This window comes from Geotrypetes seraphini, chromosome 4, assembly GCF_902459505.1.
Source record: "Geotrypetes seraphini chromosome 4, aGeoSer1.1, whole genome shotgun sequence".
Taxonomy (NCBI): Eukaryota; Metazoa; Chordata; class Amphibia; order Gymnophiona; family Dermophiidae; genus Geotrypetes; species Geotrypetes seraphini.
Genome location: NC_047087.1, coordinates 278,969,874 through 278,996,286, shown reverse-complemented (window position 1 = coordinate 278,996,286; position 26,413 = coordinate 278,969,874). Strand labels below are relative to the sequence as shown.

The 26,413-nt window shown below is 43.9% G+C and overlaps 1 protein-coding gene across 5 annotated transcripts in view; it reads right to left on the bottom strand.

The window, feature by feature from the left end:
• The window catches only part of DNMBP (dynamin binding protein), a 195,394-nt gene extending 177,207 nt beyond the window's left edge, over positions 1-18,187 (bottom strand). The window contains exon 1 of one of the 5 annotated variants that reach the window (XM_033941301.1): positions 18,165-18,187. The gene's annotated coding sequence lies outside the window, so the exon portion shown is untranslated. Of the gene's footprint in view, positions 1-17,565; positions 17,651-17,798; positions 17,886-17,941; positions 18,140-18,164 lie in introns of those variants that run through there. The other 4 variants (XM_033941298.1, XM_033941300.1, XM_033941303.1 and 1 more) reach the window with 4 other exon arrangements.
• Positions 18,188-26,413: the final 8,226 nt, after the last annotated feature.

The following is a 26,413-nucleotide window of genomic DNA, read 5'->3' as shown; positions in this document are numbered from 1 at the left end:
AATTCACCCCTTCCTCTGAGCATACTCTAGTAACCTCATGCTTAGATTACTGCAATCTACTTCTAACTGGTCTCCCGCTGTGCCGCCTCTCCCCCATACAATTTGTGCAAAACTCTGCTGCACGACTCATCTTCTAGCTATCTCGCTACACTGATGTTACCTCTCTCTTTAAATCACTTCACTGGCTCCCTATCCGCCCTCGCATATGGTTTGAACTCCTATTACTAACCTACAAGTGTTCATTCAGCTGCTTTCCAATATCTCTCCTCTCTCTCCTTATTCCCCCCCTCCCCGAGAACTCCGTTCCTCAGATCAGCTGCTCTCAACTTCTCTTCCAGTGCCAATTCCAGACTTTGTTCCTTTCATCTAGCTGCCCTGTATACCTGGAATAAACTACCTGAGTTTGTCCACCATGCTTCTTCCATTACCTTGTTTAAAAGCAGACTGAAAACCCACCTTTTTGATACAGCCTTCAATCCATAACCCTTCTCCCCACTGCCCACCATCTTAGCCAGCATTACAGTGCTGCTTGATTGCTTTTGTACAAACAGAGGGGGCAGGAGCAGCTACCTGGGAAGGAGATGGAGTTCAAAAATGATTGGCAGCACTCTGCAAGCAACTTGCAGGTTCAGATGCAAAAGCCTAGCATTCAGGACTACTAGACACATTGCACTAGGATATTTTTCAGGAGCTTACCTGGACTCACAGAGGGTTTTCCAAGTTCTTCAATAGGGTCTCTCTCATGACCCTATGTAAAGGTACTTTTAGGCAATCATTAGAAGAAGATTTATAGTCAAGAAGCTCAAAAAGTTCAGAGTGAGGTTGTTCCTCAATTTCCATTTTAATAGGTAAAGTATAACCCACCTGTCTGACAAAGTCAGTGAAAGATATGTTCTATGGTGGAGACTTTCGCCTCTCAGATAGAAAAGGAACAGAACTGATGCCATATGACTCTTCTCACAAGTTTGGCAGATTTTCATCTGAGTGGTTGGATATATCGGAGTCAGACTTGTCAAAATACTTTAATCAAGAGAAACGTCAAGGCAGGGTCAATGCTCTGACCCAGGAGAAAACTGCCAATTACAACCCATGTGTTGAATGGGTCTACAGTATGCCAACCCTGATGCTCTATATCAAGCAGGGGTATGTGACCTCATTCAATCTGCATCTCAATGTATCCTCAGGCTGGACTGAGGCAGACATGGATGCCTTTCAAATCTGCGGTAGGCCTGAAAACTCTTGCCTGAGAATAGCCCAGATTTCCTCCTGGAGAGAGTCTGTGTCTGCACCAGAAGAGACATCAATGTGGAATAAGTCTGTGGTGCTGGTTATTTAGGCATGGGAGACCTTGATGTCAAGGCACGCCCGAGAGGAGACATGATCTGTAATGATGGAGAGTGATCCGTAGTACATTGATGCTTACTATGCGTTGAGGAGGTGGATGACTTGGAAAACGTTATGCCAGACCTAGAAGGAGAAGAATGCTTATGTTTCTTAGCTTTCTTACATGAAGCATCCTTTGATTTAAAATGATACTGCACTTGGCAGTGTCTGTACTGGGTTCCGTAGATGACATCACCCACAAGTGAGATTAACATCATGCCATAGCCAAGTTCTAACTGAGCTATGAAACCACCAGCAACCGCCCCTCCCCCCAATGCAATACAGGTTTCCTTGAAGATTGGAGGAACCCAGTGGTTAGAGCAGGAGGTTGGGAAGTATGGAAGCAGAGGTTTAAATTCCACTGTAGTTTCTTGTTATCTTAGGCATGTCTTTTAAGCCTTTATTTGCTAATGTATGCCTGATGAAGCTCAAAATGGCAAACTGCTGGGCACACTCAGGCGTCCTGTGGTAACTGCCACATTAATGCACACTAATCAAGGCAGTAAAAAGAAAGTATTTGGGGGGGGGAAGTTTAGGGGGAGGGGCATATCAGGAGGCAGAGAGTAAGCATTCCTGTACTAAAATGTTAGTGCAGCCCCATTAACATGTGCAAACTATTAGTGCAGGATTACTACACATGCCATAACTGCCTACAAAATGGGTAGCAATAAGGGCTCAAGTGCTCTTTTTTTTGTTTTTATGATCATGTGCTAATAGCGCAACAAGAGGCACAGGAGATGTCTTAAACCAGCCTTCAGTTACATATGCTTTATTAATAACAAAATGTCCAAAATGTAAAAACAAGTCCTTCACATACAATGTAAATTTGGTCCCAAGTAGGATCCGAGTTTCAGCAACAGTGTTGCCTTCCTCAGGGGACAACTAGGAACTTGTATCGCTTGACAATGTGTGCACTAAAGTGCTCCAGCTGGCCCAGACCTTCTCTCCAACATCAGAATTGATGTCGGGGGGAAGGCTTGTGAGGTGGCAGCATGCAATTGCTGCATGCACTTGGCCATTCCTTGCCCGGAGATGCGGCGGCGGGGGATGATTAAATGGAGCTGTTGGGTGGCAGCAGTGGGGGGTCAGGCAGGCTTCAGCGCGGGTCGGCTTCGGGGGCTAAGGAGGGAGGAAGGGGGTGACACAAACTCAGGACACAGAATGAAGGAAGTGGTATGAACTTGGCACTAACTTGGGACATAGGAGGGAGGGAGGGAATAGAAAGAAACAATTGTTGGGCCTGAGTGTGTGAGTGAGAAGAAAAGAGATGGTGCATATGGGGAAAGGAAGAGGAAAATTGGGCATAGAGATAGAAAGGTTTGAGGTAGAGATGCATGGAGAATACAAGGATGAGAGGGAGAAATGTTAGATATGGTGGTGGAGAGGGAACAGAGGGATAGATTGAAGGGGATGCAAGGGGGGAATGTTGGGCATAGTGATGGAGGGAGAGATGTGGCATGGTATTGGAGAGGGGTGATAGAAGGAGAAATGGGCATGAGGCTGGTGGGCAGTGGTGAAAAATGCTGCACATGATCTAGGGGATGAGAGAGGAAGAAAAGTTGGACTCCTGGAAGGACAGAGAGAGATGTTGGTTGGGGAATGGAATGAGATCTGGAGGAGAGGAAGCATGCAGGAGGAAGAAAGAAAGAAAGAAAGAAGGAAAAATTATGATCTTACCTATTAATTTTCTTTCCTTTAGATGTAGCAGATGAATCCAGAGACCAATGGGATAGCACACATCTACCAGCAGGTGGAGAAAGAGAAACTGATTAACAGATGGTCCTATTGGCTGGCACACCTCCTGCATCTTCAGTATTGCTCCTTGCCCAAGCATCCGTAACCATCAATATGCTTAGCATGTAAAAAAACTTCTTTCCCATAACAAATTTCAAAAGGTAATAATACAGAATACAACTATCAAGAATAACAGACTTCGAAAGTTGCAAAAGAAAAAAACGACAGTTAATATCCAGAAAGGGTGTGGCTCTGGATTTATCTGCTGCATCTAAAGGAAAGAAAATTAACAGGTAAGAACATAATTTTTCCTTCCTTAGCAACAGCAGCAGATGAATCCAGAGACCAATGGGATGTAGCAAAGCAATCCTCAATCTGGGTGGGAAGCAAACGCCGCCTCCGCAACAACCGGAGCACTAAACGCTGCCTCCACATAAGCCCCCACATCCAACCGGTAATGCTGAGATAAAGTATTCTTGGAAGACCAAGTAGCCGCATGACAAAACTCCTCCAAGGAAAAAAACCTGTGGACTATGTCCAAGTAGCCACCATTGCTCTGGCTGAATGGTCATGAACTTCTTCCGCCAATTAAGTGTAAAGAATATCCTCCTGGGCCCTTCGAGCGATGGAGGCTTTGGACGCTGCCATACGTTTGTCGCATCCCTTGAAAATGAGGTGATCTAAATGACTAAAAGTCGTTAGAAACCTACAGATTGCGGAGAATGCTACGAACTTTTAAAAAAATGCAGTGATGAAAAACTCGCCTCCCCATTCCTCCTCCCAGGAAGAAGGAAAAGTGAGAGCGGCATAAAAGAAAGGATGACGCCACCTTAGAAATTGTGGTACTGTCCGAAGTGACACCCCAGAATTTGTAAATCAGAAATAAGAATCCCAGCCGTACAAGGCCTGCAACTCAGAAAACCGCCGAGCTGAAGCCATGGCGACAAGAAACACCGTGTTCAACATCACAGCCTTTTAGAGTCTCAAAAGACAAGGTTGAAATGAAGCCTTCTGTAAACTGCGAAGAAGTACCTTAAGACTGTACTCTGGACAGGGCTTCTTAAGAGATATACGAATATACTGTATTCCTTTTAGGAACTGAACTACATGAAGCTGAGAAGTAAGCGAAGAGTGAGATACCTAACCCTTGTAACAAGCTAAGATTACCACTTGAAGCTGAAGGGAATTGAATGCTAAGCCCTTGGCAATACGCTTGTGCCAAAAAGGAAAAAATAAAAATCATAGAACTCTGGAAAGGTGTCAATGTTGAGAAGTACCCAAGAAAGGAAAAGCCTCCAAACGGAAGCATAAGCCACAGGTGAAGACGTCTGTATCGCTTGGAGAAGAGAAGAAATAACCTGCTTCGCATAAACCTTACACATCAGCCATGACTTCTCAAAAGCTAGGTCATAATACCAAAATAAGACGAATGTCCATGTTGATCGGACCCTAGGTGAGTAAATCCGGAGATAGCAGGAATCTCAACAGTGCAGTCGTTGAAAGCCTCATCAGATCTGCACAGCAAGGATGGCGCAGCCAATCTGGAGATTCTCTAATTACTGTGCCCTGAAAGTGAGCTTGAGATGGCAAATCCATCCAATCATCCAATTCTCTCTCTTAGTGGCTGCTGCGCATTGTGCCGTTGGTTTCATTGTCACGTCCACCATTACTTCCAAGTCCCTTTCTTGGGTACTCTCCTTCAATAACATCCCTCCCATCGTATAGCTGTACCTCGGGTTTCTGCTTCCTACATGTAGTACTTTACATTTCTCAACATTGAACATTGGTAGATCATTGGGCTCAGCACAACGATCTAGTATCCGATCTTTGTGTTTGTGTACTTAAACAATTTACATTACCTTCAGGTGGTGACATCTCCCGCCTGCTCACGTATCATGAGCAGAGATTAATTTTTGCCTGGCAGACGGTTATGCCTAACGGCCTGAATAGGGAAATAGAATGGCTGATTCCGTATTGAATGGTAGTGCCAGCTGGTTCTGATTTAGCCTCGGCTATTTAATTGCATTCCCTGCTCCCTGTCGTCACGACGTTTGTGTGGCGACGGTGAGATCTGTGATTGATGAGTCGTGCTTTGACTTCCTGCCCGGTAGGTTCGCCTTTTGTTTGTTCCGCTTATATTCTCTCGAGGAGCGCAGAGAAAGGGGGGACAAACAGGTGGGGGGCGCTACAGAGTTATGCATAAAGGATGGGTATTCCAGGGAGGGAGGGTTCTTGAGTGGGCAGACTTGTTGGGCTGCCGGCCCTCTTCTGCCGTCATACTCTATGTTTCTAATTTACTGGTGTCTAAATCATGTTAGGTACCAGTATTCTAGGCCAAGAAAATCCTGGCATACTGGAGCCTAATGCTTTCCATACCCAAACTCAGTCTACCTCCCTATAGCTGCCTTGGTATAGGCACCGGTAGGCACATGCCGATTTCTGTGTGGAACTTTAATCTTTTTATAAATGTTTTTTAATTGGCTTTTTAGCAGCGTTTTCAATTATCACACCAACTAGGCCAATTTAAAAAATGTTAAGTTCCACATGAAAATCGGTTAGGTGCTGCCAATCTAGGTGCCATTTATAGAATCAGAGCCAGGCTGCAAATTTTTGCCAGGTAGCACTTGTTAAGGTCCTTATCGGTACTTATAGCCAATTATTTATCAGTTTAGTACATAACTGACCATATTCTCTAACTACACACCCAACTGTGTGCCTAACTTTGGATGCCATTAATAGAATTTGGGGGATAATGTACTACTAGACCCTTTGACAGAACATGAGTCCTGTCCCACAATCTCACCCCACCCTATTCAATGATTACAGCAGTGACTCCCAGTCAGTCAGATTTTCAGGATATCCACAATGGGCCCAATATTCAGCTGGCAGTGATAAGCATTTTGCTGACCACTGCTGCAGTTGAAACTGGAAATTCAATGTCAGACCTTGCCCAGCACTGGCATTTTATTTCCGGAGCTGGCAATGCATAGCCAGTTAAGTGCAATATTCTGCACTTAACCAGCTATGAGTTACTGAATAAAGACAGGACTGACTTTTATACTATTTAGGCAGCTAACCTGGCTGGTTAATGGCTGAATAGCAGCACTTAACCAACTAAGTGCCTTCTTTGCCCATGGAATGCCCCCCAAATAGCCGGTTTCCAATTTGGCACTAACCAGGTATTTTCAACCACACTAACCAATGAAGTGCCGCTGAAAATTAGAAGTTAACTACAAGGGAAGTTAATCAATCACTTTGAATACTGACTCCAATGAAAATGCAAGATTTATTTACATGCCAAGGAAACACTGTTTGTAAATTTATCTTATGCATATTCATTGTGGATACCCTAAAAACTTGACTGGCTGGGGATCCCCCAAGACAGATTTGGAAATCACTGGATTATAGGTATATCAAACATCTCCGATACCCACCATAAACTACTGTTAACTCCTAAAACAATTTTCTACCCCTTATAGCTACCCTTTTACCCCATACTATCCTGACTGAAAATCTCAAAAATCATACTCCAGCTCTACAACAAACAGCACACAACTCAGCATCAAATAACAATAATATAAACACAGAACACACACACCTAACGCCAGTCTCCAATCACCACATCCCTAAACAAAATACCAGCCCTTCCAGATACTACTGCCTGTCTTCCTCTTTTCACAGTCTAATGTATCCATACACTAAATCTTTTTCCTGTTACCTTTTCAGCTGCTTTTTAGAAAACCAATGGGGTCCTTTTACTAAGGCATGCTAGCCGAATTAGTGCACGCTAAATGCTAATGCATGCTAACGCGTCCATAGGATATAATGTGCGCGTTAGCATTTAGCACGCGCTAAATCAGCTAGTGCGCCTTAGTAAAAGGACCTTCATATTGAATTATTTCTTCACCTATCTTTATTTCACGTCCTAAGAAAAACATTAGTTGCCTTTATTGCTCCATATTAACAAAATTAGCTTTCTTGAAGTCTGGGACACGCACCTTTGAATGAATTCCCAATGTCATAACATCATCATCGGAATAAACAGCATCTCCCCTTTTCATAGTAAGTATGAAAATATTTTCAATTAAAAAAAACCTATGTACTAATGCCTGCGAAGGCTTATATATCATACCAAAACAAACAGATATGCCGTTTCCTCTTTCCAAATTAATCTGCAAGTGCCTCATAGGCCCTGCTCATTTAGATTGATTAGAACCTGTTCAGTAGGTGATAGATGATATCTTCAGTCTTACAGGGCCCACGGTAACCAGAGGACACTCGCTGAAAATCAGGGGAGGGAAATTTCAAGGTGATGCTAGGAAGTACTTCTTCACCGAAAGGGTGGTTGATCATTGGAACGAGCTGCCTCAGCAGGTGATTGAGGCCAACAGCGTGTCAGATTTTAAGAGAAAATGGGATATTCATGTGGGATCTATAGGGGAGTAAGAATCAGGGAGTGGGTCATTGGTATGGGCAGACTCGATGGGCTATGGCCCTTTTCTGCCTTCAATTTCTATGTTTCTATGTTTCTAGTAATGCAGATCACACACGATGCAATGTAGAAGAGCCCGATGACAGCTGGAACTGCAACAAGCAACCTGTTCAACAGGAATTTTAAACCTAGCACTTTGCAAGGATAATGGGTCAGGAAGAAACTGTACACAGCAGCTGGCCCGCAAGCATATATCTGCAATGACTGCAAGCTGGTATCACAGGAACAAGCGCATCACTGTCAACAAACTGGGCCACAAAGGAGGAGGATTTCTCCAAAGCATCTCTTATTTCCATTTCTCCAGTCTAAGCTAAGTTAAAATATTCAAGCATCTTGGCACTCCCAGGTGGCCTAGTCTCTTTTTGACAGTGAATGCAGTCAGGCTTATCTTTATCTCTCATTGGTTTTAATAGAGATGTCTGACTAGACAAATCATTTAGTGGTTAGAACAGCAGGCTAAGAATTAAGGAGGCATGAAAATACAAGGAGTACAGTCAGAAAACAAATGGATGAACCACAGGAAGCACACTGAAGACTCAAGGAGCTCTTTACTGATCCAATACAGACCCATGTATTGGCCTCTACCAGCATCAGAGGTCTAAACATTGAAAAATAAAAACATATTAATGCGGATAAATTACATTACATGAATAAATCACATGAAATACATAAACTAATCTCATACAAATATTACCATATATACTCAAATATAAGTCAATCCAAATATAAGTCGAGATCCCCCATTTTCCCCCCAAAAGGAGAAAAACTGGTTGACTCGAATATAAGTCTGGCGGCTTAATATTCAAGTGCCCTGCCCAGCTCTGCACCCAACCCCCTTCCTTCCCAACCCCTGTCAGACTCTGCTCCCAGCCCCCCCAGGCTCTGCACCCTGTTCCCCCCTCCCTACTCTGCCCTCATACCTCCTCATGCTTCCTGACTGGCTCCACGAAATCTCACGAGAATTCGCAAGAGGCAGTCAAGAAGCTGCTCAGCGCTGAGCAGGAGTGCCAAAGCGCATTCCTGCTCAGTACCACTCAGCAGCTGAAGAAACCCAATCTCATGGCAGCCACTACCGACAGGGTTAGCAGCGGGGCAGGAGTGCGGATAGCTCGCTCCTGCCCACTGCACCTCTGGACCACCAGGGATCGACAGAGGAGGTACGAGAGCAGGGAGGGGGAGACAGGGTGCAGAACCTGACAGCAGCCTGCAATAATTCTGGGAAGGGGGCGCTGGCCCGAATATAAACCAAAATCCCGGTTTATATTCGAGTATATACGGTAAGTAACAAGAGTAACAATATGAAATAACAAACGTGAAAATACAACTTTTCGCAAAAGGAAAAAGGAATATAAGACTCTGCACACCATTGGGATACTAGGTGTTATATTGGACCAGAGTTTGACCATGAGGAATCAAGTGGACTCTTTGGTTAGGAAGGGTTTCTTTACCCTCTGGAAGCTTCATTCTATTAGAGCTTACTTTGATACCTCATTGTTCAGATTCTTGGTGCAATCACTGATTCTTAGTCAACTTGATTATTGAAACATTGTTTACTGGCAGTTTCTCAAAGAAATGTGTAGCGATTAAGTATAATTCAAAATGCCGCAGTCAGATTGATTTTTGGGCTGTAGTAGCATGACCATATAACACCTTTTTTTCTATGAGTTGCACTGGTTGACGGTAGAAGCGCAGGTGGTTTAAGTTTGCCTGCTTCTGTTACAAGGTTTTGTTTGGACTTGCCCCTAAATATTTAACTGATCATTTTTCTCTTGCTACTAATAAACATACGAGACGTTTGCATTTGAACTTTATCTTTCCGCCTGTAAAAGGCTGTAAACTTAAAAAAAATCACCAACATTTACTGTCCTATCAGGCGGCTCTATAGGGTAAGGATTTAGATCGATTGATCATGATCTAGTACTTACTGTATTTTTCGGTCTATAAGACACACCTGACCTTAAGACGCACCTACATGTAAAGGAGAAAAAAACCAAGAAAAAAAATTTGGTTCAGAATTTTTATTTCTTGGTTTTTCCTCCTCTACACGTAGATGCATCTGGTGCTGGGAAGCCCGCAGCCCCCCAGGACTTCTTTCTAACTGGTGGTGGTCCAGCATGGTCTCCTGCTGGATGGCTGCCTTTCTCCCTGCAGAGCGGCGCATAAGGCAGAAGCACGACCTTTGCGCTTCCTGCCTGATCCCGCTCCGCTCCGTGTTTGGCTGCAGGGATAATCAAAAGTTTGACGAGACTGCTTAGACAGAACTTTTACGTTGTGAGTTAGATGATGTAAAGACACGTATAACTGCCCAAAAGGTAACCAAAGTGACCAGATAACCACTGCAGGGACAAAGTAAAGACCCCCCACAAACACACCCTGTGTTCACTGACCCCATCACATCCACACAAATTTAGAATAAAAACGTACATACATGCCAACGGAACATCAACACCTGCTATAAGAAAACCTAGTAGAGCCACTCTAACCACTACATTCATGGTGGAACATGTGAGCCCACAAAAAAAACAAACAAACCCTACTGTACTGCCATATAGGTGCCACCTGCCATATAGGTGGGTATAGTAGGTTTTGGGGGCTCACCATAATCTATAAGGGAGTTCTGGTGAGATGCTCTAGACCAGTGGTCTCAAACTCAAACCCTCTGCAGGGCCAAATTTTGGATTGGTAGATACTTGGAGGGCCGCAGAAAAAATAGTTAATGTCTTATTAAAGAAATGACAATTTTGCATGAGGTAAAACTCTTCATAATTTATAAATCTTTCCTTTTGGCCAAGTCTTCAATAATAATATTATCATTTATAACTAAAGAGACATGTGATCAAGAAACTGTTTTATTTTACTTTTGTGATTGTGATAAACATACTGAGGGCCTCAAAATAGTACCTGGCGGGCCGCATGTGGCCCCCGGGCCGTGTGTTTGAGACCACTGCTCTAGATGTTTCAGACTTTGATGAGATTTTGGTCAAGAATGTGGTATAAAGACAGACGTAGCGGCGGTCTGGATGATCAAACGCTTGGACGTAGATAGATGATTTTAAAAACAAAACACTTTGGACGTACTTTCCAAGAATGGACATTTTCCGCTGCTGACTTTGGACGATTAGCGCTCTACGTCCAAATCGGACTTAGACGTTTCTCTTGATTATGCCCCTCCATGTGTTTATTTCAGTAAGTTTTAGCACAGTAGAGCCTCAGATTATTTGATTATTGTAATTTCCTGTACAGAACAATCTCTGCCAGACTGGGAAAAAAAGACTTCAATTAATGCAGAAAACAGCTGCAAGATCAATTTTGTGTTTGGAAAATTTTTTTAGATGCATTGCACTTATGCATACAGTTAAAATTGCATGTTTGGTTTACAAATTATGAGAGGTAAATACAAAGTCGCAAAGAGTGGATATGTCCTAATAAGACTGGTAACACTATCATATAAAAGTCCTTTTTTCATCAAATAATTGACAATTCAAACTCAATGACTCGACATGTACATGTTTTGGCCTCAACCAGCCTGCCTCAGAAGTCTACAAAACATAGGTGTAAAACAATTAATAAACAACAATGTAAACAATATATAAACATTCATATATCACAAAATAACATTATAGTACAACAAAAATGGAATAACCAAATGCACAATTGATGAACTATATGTCTAAATGAACATTAAAAATGTATCAAACACAAATAAAATCCACATTTGTGTATTCATAGCAAAATGATATTAAAAAATAAATAAATATATATATATATAAATATATAATTATTCATAGAAGGTGTTCAAGATATACAACAGCAACTGCTAAAAATGAATAGTGCCACGACACAAATTTTGCAAAACATAAAATGCAAGCCTGGCATCACATAAGTGAACCAAATCCATGAACTTAAAATAAAAGCTATCGTAGGCTAAAACATATAGGGCTCCTTTAACGAAGCCATGTTAGCGACTTCAGTGCGCGTGACTTTTCATCACGTGCTAACCAAAAAACTACCGTTGCTCAAGAGGAGGCAGTAGCGGCTAGCGCGGCTGGCTGTTTAATGCGCGTTATTACGCGCATTAAACCGCTAACGCGGCTTTGTAAAATGAGCCCATAGTATCAAAGTGAACTATCAGTTATGGCTCGTGGAGATATACATATATGAATAAAAATGCAAAATGCTAACAGCAAAGTCAAGCTAAACGTATCAAAAATATATATTTAGCAATTGACAATAGCAATCCAAAAACTGGTAAAAATCAATGCATGGCACTGACACCAAAATAAGACTGTACTAATCATATAAAAGGTAAAAGGAAGACTCATATGCCTTAAAAGTCTATTTTTTTAATTTAAATGTTTAAATTTTTTTTTCCAAGTATTTCATTACAATCCTTCAATATAATCTCCCTGCTCTGCAATGACTGAGTCCCAACGTCCGTGAAGCTTCATTATTCCATCCAAGACACCATTTTTGTTCAGTTGCCGAATGGCTCGGGTACCGGCGGAAAAAAGCTCTTCCAGAAATGCAAAATGATGTCCACGCATAGGTTGTTTCAACTTTGGAAAAAGGTCAAAGTCTGGTAGACTCATGTCTGGACTGCAGGGAGCATGAAATAACACCTCCCAGCCGTATTTGTGTAGTTTTTCAACGACGAGTGGAGAGCTCCATCTTCCCCACGGCCCAAAAAATTTTGACGAGCTCAATCAAAAGTCAAACAAATGATGATTTTTGCTTATGATCATGAAGGCATCATTATTACAGACAAAGTTCCATGTGGAAGAAGTGTCAGAGCAGTGTATTATTGTGATTTTATGCAAAAAAATGCGCAGAAAAATGCACAAAACCCGACCTCAGTTGCTCTTGGCTGGGCCATTCATTCTTCACGACAATGCTCGCCCGTCAATGAAATGTCGTCATTGAAAAACTATATAAATTCAGCTGGGAGGTGTTACCTCATGCTCCCTACAGTCCAGACATGAGTTCACCAGACTTCGACCTTTTTCCAAAGTTGAAACAACCTATGCATGGACATTGTTTCGCATCTCTGGAAGAGCTTTTTCTGCCGGTACCCGAGTCATTCGGCAACTGAACAAAAACGGTGTCTTGGATGGAATAATGAAGCTTCCCATGACGTTGGGACTCGGTCATTGCAAAGCAGGGAGATTATATTGAAGGATTGTAAAGAAATACTTGAAAAAAAATAAAATAAAACATGTAAATTTAAAAAATAGTGTGCATTATTTAAGAAACGGCCCTCGTAAAAAAGGGCATAACATGTTTGAAGCATATAGTTCATCAATTGTGCATTTGGTTATTCCATTTTTGTTGTACTACAATGTCAATTTTGTGATATATGGATGTTTATATATTGTTTACATTGTTGTTTATTAATTGTTTAACACCTATGTTTTGTAGACTTCTGAGGCAGGCCGGTTAAGACCAAAACATGTACATGTCAAGTCACTGAGTTTGAATTGTCAATTATTTGATGAGTAAGGGACTTTTATTTGCTAAATAGTGTCCACCAATCTTATTAGGCCATATCCACTCTTTGCTTTGCGTGGTTTACAAATTATTCCATGGTCTAAATTCTGAAGGAATGACTATAATTCTGAATTTGCCCAATAGCTGGTTAATATTATGAAGCATACATAGGTTAAAGCTAAATTTTTTTCTGTGAAAAATGTTTCATTTAAAAAGCAATTGGAGCAATCCTTCTCTTTTCAGGGAACTAAAATATGGAATGAATTGTCACTACAGATAAGAGACTTAACTTTCTTTTTAAAAAAGACTTTGAAAATATTATCTGTTTTTAAAAGTTATTAATTTATATTACGTTGATCATATAAATTGTAAATTGTATCATTGTTTAATTAGTATAGTGTTCAATTTTAAATCATTATTCATCCAAATTATATCAGGGCCAAATCAAATATGAATATTTGATACAGCCCTAGAAACAATATAGCAGGCTCTTGCCCCATTTGGAGAGCGATTCAGTATCAGACTTACTACAGGAAAGCCACCGTTACTCTTTTTCAATCATTATACACAAAAAAACTTTTGTTAATTAGAATCATACTTCATGATTCATGCAGATTTAATACAGCACATATCAAATATATTATCTAAACAGTTTCTAAAGTTTATCCATCACATAACAGTTTGAAACATCAAAACAAAATAAAATCAAAACCAAGAGACAAGAAAAGAAAAACAGATAAAACTAAAGACAAACATAGAACAATCAAATGATATAGTAACCAAGACATTTAAAAAGGTCACAAAGCTCCAATCGCCACCAAACTTACCCCCCTTTTACAAAACCGCAGAAGCGGTTTTTAGTGCAGGCCGGCATGCTGAATGCTCTGCACTGCTCCCGACGTTCACAGGAACTCTATGGGCTCCTTTTACAAAGGTGCGTTAGGGCCTTAACGCGCGGAATAGCGTGCGCTAAAATGACACCTGCGCTAGCCACCACCACCTCTTGAACAGGCCGTAGTTTTTCGGGTAGCGCACGCTAATCCGGTGCATGCGCTAAAAATGCTAGTGCACCTTTGTAAAAGGAGCCCTATGAGTATCAGGAGCAGCGCAGAGCATTCAGAACGTCAGCCGGTGCTAAAAACCGCTTTCATGGTTTTGTAAAATGAGGGATTGGTTAAGTTCCACCACATGACAGTAAATATCCTGTCTGGAACTGATTAACACTGACAACTCAATTTCAAATAGTTAAGTCTTTCAACCTATTTTAAATTTGGCAAGGTAAGATTCAGGAGCAATACATTCCAGAGCACTGGGCCAGCAATACTACAGTTACAGTTAAATCATTTATCAAGTTTATTAAAAATCTGATATCGCTTATTCAAAATTCTAAACGATGTACATAAATTAAAATTACAAATTTCAGGGGGACAGAATAAAGAATTTGGACTAACCAGTAAAAACATTCAAAACAAAAGGGAAAAAAAAAGGGAAAGAAATACAATTGTTTATCTAATATAATAAAACAGTAAGCCGCGCATGCGCACTTACACTGCGTGCGTCCGTTTTCCGTGAGATGTAGGGCACCTCAGGTAGGAGTGCGCATGCACGTGAATCTCTCTGGCTGGTCGTCGGCGTCTTCTTCGCTCCTCTTCCCGGCACACCCGAACCCCCATCCATCCTCCCATCCGACCCTCCCTTCGGCTCCCTTAGTCCCTTCCCGCCGCTCCTCTTCTCTTCCCGCCCCGACAAACGTCCTTACTCCAGCAGGGGCCGCAGCACTCTAAACACGCTGCTTCGCGGCCTGCTACTGCCCTGATTTGCTCTGCCCGACACGGCAGAGAAAATCAGGCCAGTAGAAGGCCGCGAAGCAGCGTATTTAGAGTGCTGCGGCCCTTGCTGGAGTAAGGACTTTTGTCAGGACCGTGGGAAGGGGGCGGCAAGGAACTAAGGGAGCAGAGGGTTGAAATATATTTCTTTCAGGTACCATTTGACGACAGGTAGTTCTGTAGAAAATGAACTGCCACTTACTGGGACAAGCCACTGATTTTCTTTAAATGGTGAGAACAGGACCCGATATGGGGGCAGCTTTGGGGGAGGGGTGTGCTGTGAGGCAGACAGCTTTGCTTGGGGGGGAAGAAAGAAAGGGGGCCACGGAGACACAGTCAGGGATGAACTGGAGAGGGAGAGGGTTAGGGGGCTGCTTTGGGGGAGGGGTGTGCTGGAAGGCAGACAGCTTTGCTTGGGGGGAAGACAGAAGGGGGGCCACGGAGAGACAGTCAGGGAGGAACTGGAGGGGGAGAGGGAAATGGGGCTGCTTTGGGGGAGTGGTGTGCTGGGAGACAGACAGCTTTGCTTGGGGGGAAGACAGATGGAGGGCCACGGAGACAGTCAGGGAGGAACTGGAGGGGGAGAGGGAAAGGGGGCTGCTTTGGGGAGGGGTGTACTGGGAGGAAGACAGCTTTGCTTGGTTGGGAAAGACGGAAAGGGGGACACGGAGAGACAGTCAGGGAGGAACTGGAGGGGGAGAGGGAAAGGGGGCTGCTTTGGGGGAGGGGTGTGCTGGGAGGCACACAGCTTTGCTTGGGGGGAAGACAGAAGGGTGGCCATGGAGAGACAGTCTTGCTTTGGGGGAAGGGTGGCCATGGAGGCAGACAGTTTTGCTTGGGGGGAGACAGAAGGTGGGCCACGGAGAGACAGGGGGGAACTGGAGGCCGAGAGGGAAAGGATGCTGCTTTGGGGGGAGGGGTGTGTTGGGAGGCAGACAGCTTTGCTTGGGGGAGGGGAGACAGAAGGGGGCCACAGAGAGATAGTCAGGGAGGAACTGGAGGGAGAGAGGGAAAGGGGGCTGCTTTCTAGCACCCGTTAATGTAACGGGCTTTAACACTAGTAGTAAATAAGACGAATAAGGAAAAAACAACAGAGAGGGTAAAAGCGGAAGACTTAAAATACATCAGAAAATAAAATTCATTAAAGGATCCTAATCTAGCTTACTAAAAATCAAATGCAATTTAATTCATAGTGGATAACATACAAAGAGGCTAGATTAGTAGATCTCTTGTACATATAATAAATCAATCTAAGGTAAAGAAAGATTATCCTGTTGTTAACAATAAAGGTTAAATTTGCAAAAAAAAAAAAAAGTTTTAAGCGCTTTTTTAAAACCATTCAAGTTAATTATAGATCACAATTAAATAGGCAAAGTTGACCATGCAGAAGCAGCCTTATAAGAGAAAAGAGTAGTACATAACCTTTTAGAATACAATTCTCTTTGAACTGGGAAATTGCATACATCACGTACACTGTAGTGTTGACTAACAAATAGTCTACATATTAGATTATTCATGTACTGAGTCAATTCATATGATATTTTGAACAGTAGACAACATTGTTTAGACATGAGCCTCCACCAAGCCAGTGTAAAGCTATACTGTATAAGCCTATGTAATCCTATCTTTCTCTACTTATATAGATCAATTGAACAGAATGGAGAAAATTCTATAAATGGGCACCTCCAATTAAATACTCTGAGGCTATGCAGTAGAAGCCAATTACCATAGGCATCTTTATAAAATACCAGCATAACCTGGTATTCACACACTAAACATTCAGGCAGCCACTGACACAGTCAATAGACACAGAACTAGGATAACTTCCCAGGGTAACTCCCTCCCTTTTGCATTTCCAAGTTGCATGCACCATTACAAAACAGAAAAACCTAAAGCTGATCCCCCCTGCCCCAACGAAATCAAGGGTGAGGGAGAGAGACAGTTCAACCAACAATGCACTAAAGAGATAAATGATTGTGATAAAGGAAAGCCCTCAGTCACACAGCTTGCACAGGGGAATAAACCCTTGGGCTTCAGCTGTCACAAGTATAATCCATTCAAGGGTATTAAGTGTGAAACATCCCTGGGCTAACCTTAGGTGAGTTGAATATAGTGGGTTCTTTTTGATTTCCATTACAAAACAGTACATAAGTGCCCAGTTGGAACTTTCATGGTGAAGTGTACATTGCCATACAAGCACACAGATTTCAGGATTGCTCCCAATGTGCAAAGTAGAAATCTTTTATATGTGAAGGAGCCACCAAAGCTGCTGTTGGAACAAGAGTTCCCACTGGGGTATATGCAATTAGCAAAACTAGCTAAGACGAAAGAAACCTCAGAATAATAAACTATGTGCATTAAAAGTCAAAACTTCAAAGGCAATTTTGGTGGTTACTGGTAGCTAATGCCACTCCTGTAAAAAAGGAGTGACATGATCATATGTTTTGCTCCATAAATCAGCCTTCACGAGTACTCAGTTATTCACGCTCACACCCTCGTTTTCCGCATAGCTAATTATTACTTTTTGCAATAATTAAGACAACTAAATCTGGGCCCCTCCTCCACGCATCTTCCCAAATTTTGCACAAAACATAAATCCAAATGATCAGATGACCCAGCATCACACAATTTTGCCTTGAAAGTCACCAGATTAGTTGCACCGTTGAAGGCTGAAAGTAAACCAGAAGAATTCCCAGAGTCCAACCGACCGGCAGAACCTCGGATTCATGTCCACTGCAGAATATTAACGTGACTTTAATTCATATACGAATCCGTTGCAGTCAACGCTGCTGTATGTAGCGCGAGAGAATTTCAGTATCACTGCTTTCAAAAAAAAAAGGCTGCCCTCGCCCCCCCCCCTCTCGCGCCAAGCAACCCACCTCACGCGCAATCGGAGACCGGAGGATTTGTCTCCCCCTCCCCGTGGTCCGCCACCTCGCCCTCTCCCTCTTTTTGCTCTTCCCCGGTCCGCGTTCCAGCGCCTCTCCCTGAAAACCCCCCTCCCTACCGTCAAAAGTAATACCTGAGGTCGCCCACCACCAATCCCGCAGCTTTCCTGTTCTCGGTGACCCGTCCCCCTCCCTGACACAAACTCTCTGCCTCGGACGCGTCCCGCCTCGCTGGAAACAGGAAGTTGCGTCAGAGGGAGGGAGGCACGAGAGAGAATGGAAAGAAATTTGCATCAGAGGAAGGCGGGATGCTGGAGGAGGAAAGCCCTGGAGTTTGTTGCGGGAGGGAGATCTCACCAGTTGGGAAATAGGGAGCTGCGGTATTTACGTGTACCGGGGGGGGGGGAGGGGGGGCGTCCGAGGTTCCCTTCATGAATTCAGCAGAACCCCTGATGCAGCTAGGCTCCCACTGACACGTGCAAGGGCCATTTGATCTACTGGCACGTGCATGTGACGACTTGGCATATGGCTAGATCGCTGCACGTGGAGGTTGCCACACCCACGTACCGGTAGATCAGGGGATGCCTAATTATTGAAGCCGAGACTCTGAGGACTTGCTACACAGTGCTACATAACTGTGTGGGGGTGAGGTGGGGATGGGGGGTTTAATCACCAAAGCATAAGTGTTAAATAATGTATTGGGAGTTACAAGAATGGCACAGATGCTGAAGAATAAGTGGTCCTCTTTTTGTTGCTGTTCACTCTTGATTCTGCAATTTCTTGCATAAATTTGGAGGCAGACTGGGGGCCAGCATAGATTTTAGATAGTGTGGCTGGCTCTCCCAGAAAATCCCAGTCAGTTTAAGGTCATTAGCACTGTGATCTCCAGAATAGAGAATGACGCTGGGACAAATTTTTCCCCGTCCCCACAAGAACTCAATTTTCCCATCCCATCCACACAAGTTTGTCACTGTCCCTGCCTCTGCCCCACTCCTGTAAGCTCTTTCTTAACTGCACAAGCCTCCAAAACTTATGATTTTAAAGTGCAGATGAGGACAGAGCTTGCAGGAATGGGGCAGGGACAGGAAAAGAACTAGCTGGGATGGGACAGGAAAATGAGTTCCCGCAGGGAAGGAGAAAAATTTGTTCCTGTGTCATTCTCTACTCCAGAACACATCAGACTGGACTCTTAGAAGCTGATTCTATAAATGGCGCTTAAATCGGCCATCTCTAGAAAAATGGTGCTGGCCGTGTGGTGGCTATGTAAAAACTTAGGCACCTGAAATGTAGGCGAGGATTTTAAAGGCTTACATTTAAGGCACCTAAGGTTTTGGAGAATCGTGCTTAGTGGCGCCAAAGTCATGCTCTGCCCATAGAAACGTGAGGCGTTAGGTGCTGCTACGTGTAGGGTTACCATAATTGATGGAAAAACCCGGACGGATAGCCCTGCCCTGTTCCGGCACCAGCCCTGCCTTATTCTGCCTCCAATCCTGCCCCCCAAAATTGCATCTCTTTTTTTCCTGACCTCCAGCATGCACGGATGTGTGCCACATCTGCGCATGCTTGTTGAAGGCCCTCTAGAAGTGGCCAGAGCTCAGGGCTTTCCAAAACCCGGACAAACTGCTGGGTTTTGGAAAGTCCATCCAGGAACCCGGACAGTCCTCTAAAAAAGAGGGCATGTCCAAGTTTTCCCAGATGTCTGGTAACCCTATCTAAGTGCATGTGATAGGCACCTATCTTTTATAGAATTGGGTCTAGGGGTCCGGATTTTCCATTTGGAAAATCTGCTAACCCCACACAATCCACAATGAATATTAATGAAAGAGATGTGCATGCACTGCCTTCACTGCATGCAAATCTCTCAGAAATATTAATTGTGGATATCCTGATACCCTGGCTGGCTAAAGAGCCTCCAGGACCAGGTTTGGAAACCACTGGGCTAGGACCTTAAGCTGGAGGGCTCTTCCTTCATATGAATAGTCAGAAACAGGGAGATGGATCAAAGACAAGGATCTGAAATCTTTACAAGGTTATATCATCTTGAGCAATACCTTCCAATAGTGATCTCCCCTGATTAAAAAATACTAGGCACATGGGAAACTCTTACCTTCTAGAATTTGTCAAGTGCTGTAAGGTCACAAGATCAGTGCTCCTTCCTAGCAACTAGTGATGTCACTGCAAAGTTTGAATTACACTGCTTCTGGTAGGTCTTTGTGGAATTCACTATACAAACCTGCAGGATGTCAAAAGTCTCTGTATCTATAGTTCATAATAGGCAGAAGATATGGATTGTGCCAGATCTAGCCCATGGCTATTTAAATCTCCAATTACCAGTATTCAGTGTCACCAGGTAGTGCCACTGAATATCTCTGCTAAGCAGCCATACCCTAACTGGCTAGGTTAGTGGCAGTCTGAGGGAGGAGTAGGGGCAGAACCACAACTTAGCCAGCTAGTGGTGATATTTGGTCCATTAACAGGCTAAGTTAGCACATGATGTTAGGACAGCGAAAAGGTTGTTCTAACTTTGGGTTAGGTGCATTAAAGTCAGAGATCGTCGCTAAACCTGTTTTCGCAGCTTTAGCGCCGATCGTTTGTACCAACCCGATACACAAAACGGCTCATCGCATGTTTTTCCCTTCAATCGCCCATTTTTTTGATCCGGCCATGCAAATTAGCTAAAACCCCATGCAAACTAGCCAAGCGATTGATGCTCTAACATCGCTTGTCTATGCAAAACAAGCCAGGGGTTTTAACTATTGGAAAAAAACCAACAGGTCTGCCTGGTTTTTTTCATTTTGTTTTTCAATGGCACAGATATTTTGCGAGTGTTACACATGCAAAATATCTGTCCCATTAAAAAAAAAGTAAAAAAGGCCCTCTACTGCCGATGACAGCCCTCCCCAAGGCCCCCCCACCCGTTAACCCCACCCCTGGCACCATTAACCCCACCCCCACGGCAGTGAAAATGTCTGGAGGGATGCCTACTCCCTCCTGCCTGGACAAATACCCCTGCAACATGCCCTATCCAGTCCTGGACCCCCCACACTACCGACCCCCCAACCAACCCCTACCCTTTCCGCTTCTGAAAAAAATAAAAAGGCAGGAGGAATGCCAACGCCCTCCTGCTATCAGATGCTCCCCGACCCCTTACCCACTCCCTGAACCCTTCCCCCGAAGCTTTAGTAAACATTGGGAGTGGACATCAGGGACAGGTTTGCGGCAGAGAGAACATGCCGCTGAGGACGACGGGCAGCTGCAGGGATCACTATAGCACCAGCGATCCTGCAGACTGCTGTATTAGCTGCTTAAAGTAAGAGCGGGGAAGCTGGGGGAACATGCAGGCTTACAGGGGAGGAGGAGGAAGAGTGCCTTCATGGCAGGGGGGGGGGCAGGCCTTAACGGCAGGGAGGCAAATCTGTGCAGAGGGAGGAGGAGGAAGGAGTAAGAGAGGGGAGGGGAGATGCCAGACCTGGGGTGAAGGGAAGAGAGAGACCAAACCAAAAAGGGGGAGGAAAGCAGAGGAGAGGTGCTAGACTAATGGAGAGAGGGAGAGAGAAATGCAAGACCACAAGGGGAAGGGTACAAGAGGGACAGATACTGCTCCAAAGTAGGTGGGCAGGGTGCAGGAGAAATTGTAGGAGAAAGCCTATACCTGGGGAAGGGGATACAGGAGGTAAGGAAGAGAGAAAGAAGAAGCTGGGGAAAGATAAGATGCTGGGCATGGAGGGAGCATAGGAACAGGGACACAAGGAGGACAGTACTGGAGAGGAGAATAGGGACAGGGACACAGAAGAGAGATGCTGGATGAAAGAGTAGTTGAGAAAAGGAGAGATGGTGTATCTGTGGTTGGTGGGGTCCATTGCTGCTGCTGCGGGGAGATGGAAATGAACAAAAGGAAAGATGCAGGAAAGGGAAACAGAAGAGGAGGACAGAGATGGAAGATGGATGGTTAGCTCGGAAAAAGAAGGAGAGCCTGATCAGAAGACCACCAGACCAACTTGGGACCAACATAATTAGAAAATGACCAGGCAACAAAAGGTAGTAAAAATAATTTTATTTTCTGTTTTGTGATTACAATATGTCAGATTTGAAATGTGTATCCTGTCAGAGCTGGTGTTAGACCACAAACGTGAGCTAGGATTTAACAGAGAGTGGAAAAGTATTTTTTGTTTGTTTATTTTGTTCACACCACAGGACTAGTGTGGGTAGGAGAGGGCAAAGGGGGTAAAGAGGCTATAAAATAAACCCACCAAGATGTTTGAAAAAATCCACCCAATTGGGCAGGAAAATTGAATTGAAAAATCGATTCAATAGGCTGAATCGAATTGAAATTTTTTTTCCTGAATCGGGCAGCACTAGTTCACAGTGGGCGATAACACAACTTTGAGTACCATTCACAAGCTTGACAGTATTCTTTATTCTTCAGCTGCTAATTGGTAGCTATGGTTTAGTCACTGTGTCTCCTGGCTGTTGGTTTGCTGTTTTTGTTTTATTTTTCTGTGTAGGTCTCATGGAAGCTATTTAACTTTGTGGCAGTAGGAGACAAAAAGCTGGCTTTAATTACTTAAACAGGACTGTCGGTGGTGCCTGCAGAAATCTGTGTGGTTGTTGAGCATGTCAGCTTTGCTTTATTGTTGGTGATGATTTTGATTTATTAAGGAATGCAGACTAACATCAGAGATACCGGGGCACTGGCTAGGGAGCTTTGACCATAAATAATGAGGATATGACCCCCAACAGTCTACGCTCAACTCATGTTCTCTGATAATGCCGCAAAGCCACAGTCTTGACAGTCATCCAATAATAATCTCAGTGCCATTCCCATTCCCATTCAGTTACAGTTTCATTGCTTGGTAGAATTAGAGTCCAGACCACCATAGGGCTTTGCATTTTTGTATGTTTCATGTGATTCTCAAAACTTTAACGCGGTCGCTAAACTGTTTTCCAACGGTTTAGCCTGCACATATTTTAGCGGCGGATTATCAAAACGGATTATCTCAATCTTTAGCGAGTTTTCTAGCAATCTCCATCACTGCCATGCAAAATGGGCTCTTCAATAATTACATTAGAAACATAGAAAACATAGAAACATAGATAGAAACATAGAAACATAGAAAGATGACGGCAGAAAAGGGCTACAGCCCACCAAGTCTGCCCACTCTTCTGTCCCACCCCATCGAGTCCGAGTACTAATGACCCAGCTCCTTAGCTCGACCCCCGTAGGGATCCCACGTGGATGTCCCATTTATTTTTAAAGTCGAGTACACTGGTGGCCTCGACCACTTGCGTTACATTACATTAGAGATTTCTATTCCGCCATTACCTTGCGGTTCAAGGCGGATTACAAAAGAGTTATAGAAGGTGGGTTACAAAAGAAGATCTCTGGTCATTTCCAGTGAAGGTAAATAGTAGATCAGATAGATTCGGAGAGATGGTAAGGAAGGTATTCGTGGTGTTAAGGCTTTTTGGGGGCTTAAAAATCACCGAGCCATTCTCCAAGAGTGGTGTCGGCTTTTGGTGACAAAAATCAGTGACTGGTCCAGGGGTGCCAGTACACTGCCAGCTATGTTAAAAGTGCATCTTGTGGCATGTGTTTTGACAGTGGCCAGGAGAATGGTAAAAGTACGCTTCATGAGCGCGTGTATGATACCCATGTCTTATGTGTTTCTGGCTGTGGTTCATGATAAAATTCTACATTAAAACCAAATTACAAGATTTACCAGAATTATGGTAGTTTTTGGGAGAGAAAGGCATGTTTTATGCGCACTTGTTAAAAGCTAATGTTTGTGAGCCACTCGTGTTTTGTGCTACCATATGGATGGTGGTTCATATCTTTGCACTTCGCGGTTCATATCTTACACACAGAAACGCTGGGATTCTATCTGTTTTTGCGACACGAACTGCTCGCGCTGGGTTCCTATATGTTTTTGCGACACGAACAGCTTTTGCGACCAACTGCTACAGCCACGTGTGTCACGTGCATATGACATAAGCATATATTATGCTCAAACAAGGCACGTGCTTAACGCGTCACGTTGTTTTTCCCGCCTCTGTCCCTGTGTATCCTGCGCATGTGCCGATCACTATTGGCAGCGACTCAACGCATTTAAAGTTAGCGAATCTTCGCTACTGTCCACTGACCTCATTTGCGCGCGTGATTTTTTTGAGAAGGACTCACATTTTTGAAATCGCTGCAAGAACGCCTGCGACAGTGCCTTTTCGTTTTTTAATGCGGATTTTTGAGAATCCAACCCTCAGTACATTAGGGGATGGGCTGTTTACAATGAGATTGGAAATGGCAATCGCATATCCTTATGTCATTAACAAATGAAAACAAGCAAAATATAACAAGTTTTTTCATTTGCTTCTTTGTAAAGAAGACTCACTCTGTCAGAAAGAGCACATTCTTTTCCCCGATAGTGCATGCAGGAACCATCAGAAAAGAGAATGCCCTGTTCCAAAAGAGTGTGTACTCATAATGAAAATGAAGGCTAGCCAAAACAAACAATTCTTCGAACGATACAGAAAGCAAAGCAAAATTAAAACTTTTGGGCTACCCATCCCTACAGAATATCCTACTACCTCAGTGGTTCAAAACTCCAGTTGCAGAAAACCACAAGTAGGTGCGATAAACTGGGTTCATGGCTAAATGTACGCAAATATACTATAACTGCTTGGCATAATTGTTGGTGCTGTGGAGGCTTGAGCAACCTCCGATACTAAGCAAACTCCCTGTGTCCAGGGAGAGGTACATAAGAACGTAACAATAGCCTTACTGGGTCAGACCAATGGTCCATCAAGCCCAGTAGCCCGTTCTCACGGTGGCCAATCCAGGTCACTAGTACCTGGTCAAAACCCAAGGAGTAGCAATATTCCATGGTACCGATCCAGGGCAAGCAGTGGCTTCCCCAGTGTCTTTCTCAATAACGGACTATGGACTTTTCCTCCAGGAACTTGTCCAAACCTTTCTTAAAACCAGCTACGCTATCCTCTCTACGCTATCCTCTCATCCTCTGGCAATGCGTTCCAGAGCTTAACTAAAAGTATTTCCCTGTAACTTCATTGAGTGTCCCCTAGTCTTTGTAATTTCGGTTGTGTTCAGCATCCCTAAGAATTTTGAAAAGTTGGCTTCTGTGCTGTTGAATATGTATTTGGTTAGTCTCCAGACCCGTAGGAGGGTGTCTCTTGAGGACCAAAGCCCAGTACTTTAAGCCTGCGATGTCCAGAGCTAGCTTACAGCTCTGTAAAAGGCTGGAGTATTTTACCACTTCTCTGCATGAACAGCTGAGCTGGCCATATTTCAAGCCTTAACTGGATCTCTGTCAAGGGAGGATAGTGTTGCGAGCCAGGAAGAAGGCTCCGCCCTGTGCTCATGCTGGAATTTAAACCCAGACCAGCCTCTTTACAGGGCTGATAGACAGTATAGTAATTTAGCACAGAAGAATGGCCAGAGGTATCTGTAATCACATATTGTCACAAGATAAATAAAAGGTTCATAGGGCATCCGGAATTGTACAAATAACCCAATGCTTTCTTGCAGTAGATTAATATGATTACAGTTTGCAATTAATAGGAAAGAAGTTATGCTCTGAGCCAGCTGTGAGCTGTTCTGGAGTCAGGCAGGTTCCCCCTGTCTCATGGGCAGATGAGTCATTACTGTTCTCCTATGCCAGATAATATATTTATGGCTTTTATTCTGCCTGAGTAAAAAGGCACAGATCACACTGACTCATTTTAAATACATCTAGTAGTAGCCTACTTTTCATCCCTTTTTCCAGGGAAGATCATCTGAAGAAACTGCCTCCTTTTCATATTTGGCAATACTTATGGACAAATTGTCAGGGAACATTACATTGCACTTTCTTCTTTTGCTCTGAATTGCTTTTCTGTTTAGATCCAAGGAGGAAGGTGATGGCTCCCAAAAGCTAATGAATGATTGTATTAAGTTATTTTGATTGTGACCGCAGGGTCATTAATAAGGTGACCATACGTCCCGTTTTCAATGGGACAGTCCCGTTATTGGACCGACCGTCCCATTGTCCCGAGCCACCGCTTCAGGACGCCGAAATGTCCTGTTTTCAGGGACAGCGTCCCGAAACTGTGCGCGGGGACAAGGGGACGGTCGGTCCAGTGCCAAACCCCCGCAGTGTTTTCTGTGCCTGCTTGCCGCCATGTTCTCTGCGCCCTAATTCTGCTGTCGCTGTTCCTTCCCAGGCTGACTCCAGCTCTGGGGCTCTAACGTGTCTGTGCCGGCTTCCCTTCTCTTCCCTCCAAAACCGGAAGTTACGTCCCAGGGGGGGGAGGAGAAGAGAAGGGAAGCCAGCATGCACACATTCGAGCCTCGGAGCAGGAGTTCACTACAGGCAGCGACGGAGGGAAGCTAAGGGAGACACGGAGGAAAGCTTACAACTCGCTGCCGGGTCCGACTCCTGCCTACTTTCTGTTTCAGCGAAGGCAGGACCCGGCAACGAGGAAGGCCCGAAGCAAGGAAGAGCAGCAAGTTATAAGCTTCCCTCCGTCGCTGACCTATGGAAGATAGGTCAGCAATGGAGGGAAGCTTGCGACTCTGCCGTTGGGAGGGACGGGAAGAGAAATGCTGCTGCACC